The 9,261-nt window shown below is 38.3% G+C and overlaps 1 pseudogene; it reads left to right on the plus strand.

Annotated features, from left to right (window-relative positions):
* The first annotated feature begins 329 nt into the window (after window positions 1–329).
* Window positions 330–489, plus strand: LOC123931964 (annotated as a pseudogene).
* The last annotated feature ends 8,772 nt before the right edge of the window (window positions 490–9,261 follow it).

Consider the following 9,261-nt stretch of genomic DNA (forward strand, 5'->3'; position numbering starts at 1 on the left):
TACAAAAAGTTGGGGCACCTGGGTGGCTCAGTCAATTAAACATTTGCCTTTGGCTCAGGTCCTGATCCCAGGGTCCTGGAATCCAGCCTCACCATAGGCTCCATGCTCAGGGGGAGTACCTAAGTGGCTCAGTCAGTTAAGCATCAAGACTCTTGATTTCAGCTCAGGTCACGATCCCAGAGTCATGGTCTCAGGGTCTTGAGATTGATCTCCACATTGGGCTCTGTACAGGGTGTGGAGCCTGTTTAAGATTCGCTCTCCCTCTCCTTCTGTGCCTCCCCACAGCTCATGTATACACACACTCTCTCTTTCAGTACATAAATAAATACATCGCTTCTCGGCCTTTTGGCTAAGATCAAGTGTAGTACATAAATAAATACATAAATAAGTAAATATCAGATGTTATATTCTTTTTGAGTTGTATGAGTTTTTATGTATCTAAATACAAGTTCTTTATGACCCTGAGATCATGACCTGAGCCAAAATCAAGAGTTTGATGCTTGATTTTTAAAAGAATGAGCAAAAGATTTGAAAAAATACTTCATGAAAGTATATGTTAAATGGCAAATAAACCCATTAAGAATGGAAAAGTATCACTAGTCATGTGAAAAATGCCAAAAACAATTAAGTAAGGCAGTAATATATATCCATTAGAGGTTCTAAAATTAAACAAATAAAATCTTTTAAAAATAAAGAATTTTTCTTTTGTATTCAGAAGCGATACTGACCTCAAATTTTCTTGAAATTATTTTGCCTAATCTTGTTTTCAGAGTAATGATGTAATAAAAGGGTTGAACAATGTATCTTCTTCTATATTCTGGAAGAGTTAGTGCAAATTGGTACCACTATTCCTTACATATGGAGTAGAATTTGCCAATGGAGCCACGTGGGCCACAATTTTAATCTCTGGGGAAGTTGTGGGTAGATATTTAATTTATTTATCAGGTACGGGGCTATTTAGATTATTTCTTCTTCTTCCTTTGTTTTTTTTTTTTTTTTTAAAGATTTTATTTATTTAGTTGACAGAGAAAGAGTGTGAGTGCAAGCCAGGGGAGCTGCAGGCAGAGGCAGAGGAAGAAGCAGGCTCTCTGTTGAGAAAGGAGCCTGACATGGGGCTTGATCCCAGGACTCTGGGATCATGACCTGAGCCAAAGATAAGATGCTTAACCGACTGAGCCACCCAGCTGCCCTTAGATTATTTCTTCTTGAGTCAGGTTTGGTAGTTTGTGTCTCTTAAGAAATTTTCCATATCATCTAAACCATTGAGTGTATTAGCATGCTTTTATCCATAGTATCCCTGTGTTAGCCTTTGAATGTCTGTGATATCTGTGGTCATGTTTGGGCTTTCATTCCCAATACTGGTAATTTGTGTCTTCTCTTTTTTACTGTCTTGTATTGTGGTTCAAAATATGGTCTATCTTGGTGAATGTTCTATGTGCGATTGAAAAAAATGCATAGTTTTCTTTTTTTCAGGTGCTGTATTTTTAAAATGTCAGGTCAATCGGACTGATGCAGTTGGTTAGGTGTTTGAGATACTGATTTTCTATTTATTTCTTTTATAAACTGTTGCCAGAAGAGCACTGAGATTTCCACTTAAAGTTATGGATTTGTCTGTCTTTCTTTTCAGTTCTGTCGTATTCTGCTTCCTGTTCTTTGATACTTTATTATTAGATGCGTACATATTTAGATTTGTCCTGCTCTCTTGATGAATTAACTATTTATTTTATCATTATGAAATAACATTCTTTATTCTTGATAATACTTCTTGTTCTGAAATCTACTATTAATGTATACACTCCAGCTTTCTCTTTTATTCATATTTATATGCTAGAGTTGTTCATCCTTTTACTTTAACCTATTTGTGTTTAAAGTAATTTAGAGTAGGTTTGTTTGCAGACATCATATGATTTTGTCTTGGTTCTTTATCAAATCTGATCATCTCTGTCTTCATGTAACCATTTATGTTTCATATTCTTCCCAGTTAATTTTTAAATCTGCCATTTTGCTATGTTTTTCTCTTTGTTCCCTCTCTTCTTTCATGGATCCTCCTTCTTCTATGTGTCTCCTCTCTTCTTTGTTTCCAAAAGAAGGAAAGAAATACCCAGGTGACTATAATCCTTCCTTTTTTATGGATTAATAGAATATTTTTATCCCATTTTATCTCTGCTATTGACTTTTTTAGCTATAACTGTTTTGTTTTATGTTTAATTGTTTCTCCAGAGTTCATGTCATACCTCTTTAATTCATCACAGTTTTCCTTTAGAAAATATTATACCATTTGGTATGCAGAATAAAAACCGAACAGAACACACTCCATTGTTACTCACAAGAATGCAAAGATTAGTACTTAGCCAAATCCTCCTCTCTTATAGCTTTATGAACTCTTAATTCTGGCCAGGGGTTCCCTACTCCAAGCTCTGCCCTGTCACAGGACTCACTTCTGCCTCCTCCTCAACTCAGTGAAACCTCTGGACTTTGTATAGGTTTACACCATACCTGTGCTTTGGCCTACAAATTCTCTCTCAGCATTAAGCTGGGACAACCGTAGGGCCTGCCTCTTTGTTTCCCTTCCCTAAAGTATGCTCCCTGCTATACAATGTCTAAAAGTCTTTGTTTCATATATTGCATTAACCATGTTTCTAGCTTCTGTAATTTGGTGCTTTAACATCTGCCTTACATGCATCCATTGGATATGCCTGGCTGTAGACAACATAATAGTATATTTTGGTCACTTGCCTTGACCTCCCACCTACCTTCCTACCCCCTTTCTCTCTTGGGAGAAGTCTTCCTCCCAGGGGTTCATTTTCTAGATAGAAACCAACCAGTACAGAGGTCGCATTCCAACCACCACCTACAACTGTCCCTTACTCTCTGGGCCAGTATCCACCTGTCCGAATTACGCAGATCCACTTACCAGACAATGAGGAACAACTGTTGGGCCCCAGAGCCCACAAAAATTTTCCAGATCTGCAGATTCTAAGCCTGTTTACCCCCATTCACCTGCTTCTTTCCGAAGTAACCACCATGAAGGCTTTTGCCCATAGCTCCTCCTCTCTGGCTGCCACCTGACTGACACCGGTACATCCCCATCTCCCCAAGCCTCCCAAACCACGTGGCATGGACCCCTCTTCTTGGGTCATGTGAGTAACAAACAATCTGTTCAGTGATGCTAATATAATGAGCTCTTGGTCTTGCTATTCCTTAAAATTTTCCATTAACTCAGGGCGCCTGGGTGGCTCAGTGGGTTAAGCCTCTGCCTTTGGCTCAGGTCATGATCTCAGGGTCCTGGGATCAAGCCTCACATCTGGCTCTCTGCTCAGCAGGGAGCCTGCTTCCTCCTCTCTCTCTCTCTGTCTGCTTCTCTGCCTACTTGTGATCTCTGTCTGTCAAATGAATAAATAAAATTTAAAAAAAATTTTCCATTAACTCATTATATTTCAAAACATATATTTTCTGAGTTTTCTAGCTTTTGAGGTGGGAGGGTAAGTCCACTTACTCCATCATGGCTGGAATGGGGAAAAGGCACTACCTTGCCACCATCGTAGATTAAAGAAAATGCTGTTCAGAGTATTTGTCAACTACTAAATCCTCACAATGAACTCAGAGAACTCAATGTATTTGTTCAGTGTTCTTATTTAAAAAAATATTTATCCATCATAGGTTAGGTTGTATTACTGTATTAGTTTCCTGAAGATTCTGTAGCAAATTACCACAAACTTACTGTGTGCTTAAAACAGCACACATTTATTCACTCACAGTTCTGGAGGACAGGAGACTGAAATTAGTATCACTGGGCCAAAGTCAAGGTGTGGGCAGGGACACATTCCCAATGGAGGCTCCAGTGTACAATACCTTCCTTACATCTTCCAGGTTTGGTGGCTGTCAGACATTCCTGGGCTTGTGGTTCAATCATCCCAATATTCAAGGCTGGCGTCTTCAGTTTGCTCTACTCGTCTGCTCATAGCCGTTTCCTCCATGTATACATTCAACGTGTCTCTCCTTTTCTTTTAAGGACACTTCTGATTGCAGTTAGAGCTCCCCCTACTAACCCAGGATAATATCATCTCAGTTCCTTAACTTAATCACATCCAAAAAGACCTACCTTTGTCCTATAAGAGTAGCATTCACGGTTCGAGGGATTAGGGCATGGAATTCTTCTAGAGAACTCATTTTTCAGCCCAGCATAAATGCTTTATTTTTATGTTTTGTTTCCTTTTGGCAACGATTCATCTTGCCCACCACTATCAAGTGCAGAATAAAACATATTGTCCCCCTGAACAGGCATACTGCTCAGTAGATAAATCTCTGGAGATTTGAAAAGAGCGAGGTAAGAGCTGAAAATATTAACAGTTCCCCCAATAGATTAGAATAAAACAAAATCCAAATCTCTTCAGTTTCCATTTCTCAGTTTTCTAAGTATCAAGCTTTCTGCTTCCATCCGTGGCTATGTTATATGGGAGAGGGTCAAGGGGACAAAGTAAGTTGCTCAGTTTAATAATAATGACAATAAAACAGAGTTCCTTCTCAAATGTAGAAGACTGTATGAAGGAGAAAAATCCTTGAATAACAAGACTATATGCAAAAATCTATGCTAATTTCTTAAGTTTTCAATAACATAAGAGCCTAGTAGAAATTTAAGCACTTAATAAATACATGCTTTGAAAAAAGGAGTACATGAGCAAATGTGTAAATGACCAAAGCAAGATATTGCATCCTATAAATAATACGTCCTATATGTCTATCATTCACAGGCACATGTGGGTAATTACATAATAAATATTTCCCTAATGCTGTGATTCTAGAATATGATTACAAAACATTTCTGCTAAAGTCATGATTTACTCGCAAAATTTTCAAGGTATTTGCAAATAGACTTGTGATTTACTTTTTTTTTAAAATGCGAACATTCTTGAAGAGAATGCAGATGCTTTCCAATTAGCATTCGGTTTTCTTTCAGCAACATTATAGCTGTATACAAAAGTTTATAGCATTGAGAACAAATTTAATCATTCTCCCCAAATTGCTAGCATCAGCATATAACTAATTGTGTATTTTGACATTCACAGATTCTAGAGACCAGAAAAGATGAACCCAAACATGACATAACTGGTCAAATTATGCTCAGAATTACAATGTGGTAGCAACATCTCCTTTATTTAGTATGGCTTGGAGATAGGACTTTGTAGTGGGCGTTAGGCCCTGACCACTAGGCCCATACATAGTCACTTGTTGGTCATGTGACTCTGACCCCATTGCTTAACTTTTTCCAATGTAATCAATTGAAATCAATTTATATCATAATGAAAGTCCGAGGCTTACCTACCTCAGGGGATTGTTTCTAAAACAAGTGAAGAATCATGCATTATTCATTTTTGAAGAACTAAGCATTGGTATTTCTGTAATCTTGGGAATATTGCACAGTGCCTGCAAAAAATAGGAGGAAACCAATATATGTTACAGAGGGATACTCCTAAATAATTATACAAATATAAGTAATGATTCTCACCTAATCCAAAGCAGTTTAGAGGGGGAAAAAAAATCACATCTCTCTGAATTCTTTCTACCTTCTGCAGATATGGCAGCAAGGCTTCAAAACCAAGAACAAAAACAAGCAAAGAAAACACTAATAGAACCAATGGATTCCCTAGTGTGGGAATAGTGAGAACAGGAAAGGAGAGCAAAATGCCTGGGTCTTCGATGGGCAAACCACAGTGAGAACATGGATGAACGAGAGATGCAGGCATTAAATGAAAAAAACAGGCGCTCATCTGTGTAAATGGCATCAAAAGCCAGAAATCAGATAAAAGCTAGCTGGGGCAGAAGTAGGTTCAAACAATTAAGGATGGACATTGAAAACTGGTAAAGAATTTAGAGGTCGGGGGGCGCCTGGGTGGCTCAGTGGGTTAAGCCGCTGCCTTCAGCTCAGGTCATGATCTCGGGGTCCTGGGATCGAGTCCCGCATTGGGGGTCTCTGCTCAGCAGGGAGCCTGCTTCCCTCTCTCTCTCTCTCTCCCTCTCTATCTACTTGTGATCTCTCTCTGTCAAATAAATAAATAAAATCTTAAAAAAAAAAGAATTTAGAGGTCGGTTATGGCTAATCTGGAAGGGCTGGTAGATGTGGTGTTCTGCTGGGCTGGACTGAAAAAAATGGCAGCAAAATGGCTGATAGTATAGGATAACAGCAACCAGGAAAATCTATTTAGCCAAATTAGTCTTTGGAAGATTAGAGTGATTAGGGTTTTGAAGAAAACTGAAGTATTATATTCCTGTCAAAGCTTAAGTAGCCACAGGATAAAATGCTTGACAGGGAAATATTATAATAGAAATACTTCTCTTAAGAGAAATTTCTGCCTTCCCCCCAATACATTCTCCTTTACAACTTGAAATGGATAACCCCTTGAAGAGACATTTTGAGTGGCAAGTTTTGTGGTGCTATTGTAGATGGAGGGGGAAAAAAAAGAAAAGGAAAAAAAAAAAAAAGACTGTCAATTCCTGTAATGTTTAGTTAGCACATAATGGCCTTGCAGGTGAGCAAAGAGTGGGAGATCAATAAGATACCCTGTCATTGCAAAAACTAGGATAGAGGGTAAATTTATTTTCTTCACCACATGGATTTCAAGTTCATTTCTCTGTGTGATGTGTTAAAAAAAAAATCCTGGTGCCGTAACTTGCATTGTATGTACACCCCAAAGGGGAGAAACTTAGCAAGAAAATGAATAGTTTCCAAATTTAACAAATAACTGGTTGTGAATGGGCTGTATTTCTAAAGATGAAAATGTCAGAAATTTTAATATTCAATTACTGAAATAGCAGACCATATTTCATAATTAAAAAAAAAACTACCTCCTTCCAGGAAGCATCAAAAACTCATAGAAATGTACATGTGGATGTATATTTATGTGCATATATATATATGTGGACACATGTGTTTATGGATAAACATTTTATTCAGTTTCCTGTGGTGCGATGACCTCAACTATGTTGAAACTTCTTTGTTTATTATGTTTTTTTCTTATAGATTATTCAGTGGAGAAAAATAGTATCACCGTGCTAATTAATATATTTGGGAAAGGAGTTATTATAACATTCGAAAACTTATGTTGGGGCTATTTATATTTTAGTTCACTCAGTTGAAATCCATCAACATTTTAAAAGTCACTTGGAAAAACTGCAGACGTGGCCAAGACACAGTCATAAATTTCTGGACTTAACTGTCCTGGGGGAGTATGTATGTAACACCTTTTGTGTGAAACAATACCCATGCTCTAAGATTTCATAGTTCATCCAGAGTAGGATCACTTGTAGAATGAACAACACAAAATGGTTTCCAATGCAAAGATAGAACTGAGTCTTCAAAAATTGGAAGGATTTCCTTTTCTGATACAATTCAATAATTCCTCTTTTGTAGTGCTTAACCTTTAATAATCATGAAGGGAAAATTAGGCAAATTCAGATTGTGAGACATTCTACACAAAAACTCGTGCCAGCTATTCAAAATTGTCAATACCATGAGAGAAACAAACAAACAAAAAATGATGCAGATGGTTGATTTAATTTAAAGATGAATAAATAGAATATGTGATTCTTGATGGATCCTGGATTGAGGGGGGAAAAAACATTTTTGGACAATTAAAGACATTTGAATGTGAATTGGATATTAAATAACAATATTAAATCAATGTTAATTTTGTCCGGGGATAGGCTTAGTTTTGATTCTTCCAAGATGAGAGCCTCAAATAACAATTTGTGTGTGGCTAGTTTATTTGAAAGGTGACCCCAGGGAGAGAAATGGAGGGGACACAGTGAAAGAGGGAAATCAAGTCCTCATATAAATGGTAGAGCTTTAATGTAGCTGTTTATTCTGTGTATCCGGGTAATTCTTCCTCCAGGAATTCTCTGATGAGCACTGTAGAATGTACTCCAGGAACGCATCAAAGAAAGGGGTAGGATATTTATCCACTGCTTCAGGACTTTATTTTTTTTTTTTTTGTAAGTTCTTTTTTTGTTAAGATTTTATTTATTTATTGACAGACAGAGATCACAAGTAGGCAGAGAGGCAGGTGGGGGTGGGGGGGAAGCAGGCTCCCCACTGAGCAGAGAGCCTGATGCGGGGCTCGATCCCAGGACCCTGAGATCATGACCTGAGCCAAAGGCAGAGGCTCCAACCCACTGAGCCACCCAGGTGCCCCTGCTTCAGGACTCCTGTTGGCTGAGAGTCACTAACTGTGGGTATTTTGTCACCTGCATTTCCAAGTACAGAGGCTCAGGTACATTATGAAGGAGGAAAGCATCAAGATACGTTGCAAGGCACATGAGACAGTCAGCTTTCAGTGCCATCAAGAACTATCTAACTTAGCAGTGACTAAAATTAAAACTAGATTGACAGGTGTAATAATATTATTATGGCAATATAAGACAATGCCCTTGTTTTTATGAAACAAATATTGAATTATTTAAGGGTGAAGTGTCAAAATGTCTATCACTCAATATCAAGTGGATCTTGGATGTGCATGCACACGTGGATGTGTGAGAGTGTGCGTGTGTGTGTGTGTGTCGGGAGGGGCGAGAGCAAAGAAACTTAAAGTCAATGTAATAAAGCCCTGGCACCATTCCATCAATGTGAGTATAAGTTCAGAATTTTTCAAAATTAAAAATTGGGGAAAAAAAAGAAAGGATGGGATTTTAGCAGATGCATTTGGAACAGGAAAGTGTGTTCTTTGTTCGAGAAAGCCTAAGAATGAAGAGTGAAAGGGTGGGAACTCTCAAAGTAGAAAAACATAGAACTAGATGCACAGAATGTTTGGAATTATCAGTTTGAAGTTATAAGAGAATGTCAAATTCTTTTTGTAATTGATGGTAAACACTTGGCGTTATAAAGAAGGACAGAAGGAATATGTGCATATGTTCTAGGATGCCTTCTCCCCTCTCTCTCTCCCTCTCACACTCTCTGTATGTGTGCTGGTGAAGGTCAGAGGTTCATTTGTAGTACTGGAACAAAGTGGAGGCTACTGGCATATTAAAGAAGTGAAGGATTAAAGCCCCGAACTTGGGGGCCCCTCGATGGCTCAGTGGGTTAAAGCCTCTGCCTTTGGCTCAGGTCATGATCCCAGGGTCCTGGGATCGAGCCCTGCATCAGGCTCTCTGCTCCGCAGGGAGCCTGCTTCCTCCTCTCTCTCTGCCTGCCTCTCTGCCTAGTTGTGATTTCTCTCTGTCAAATAAAAAAAAATTAAAAAAAAAAAGCCCCGAGCTTGAAAAGTAATA

This window comes from Meles meles, chromosome 19 (genome assembly GCF_922984935.1).
Source record: "Meles meles chromosome 19, mMelMel3.1 paternal haplotype, whole genome shotgun sequence".
NCBI classification, from domain to species: Eukaryota; Metazoa; Chordata; class Mammalia; order Carnivora; family Mustelidae; genus Meles; species Meles meles.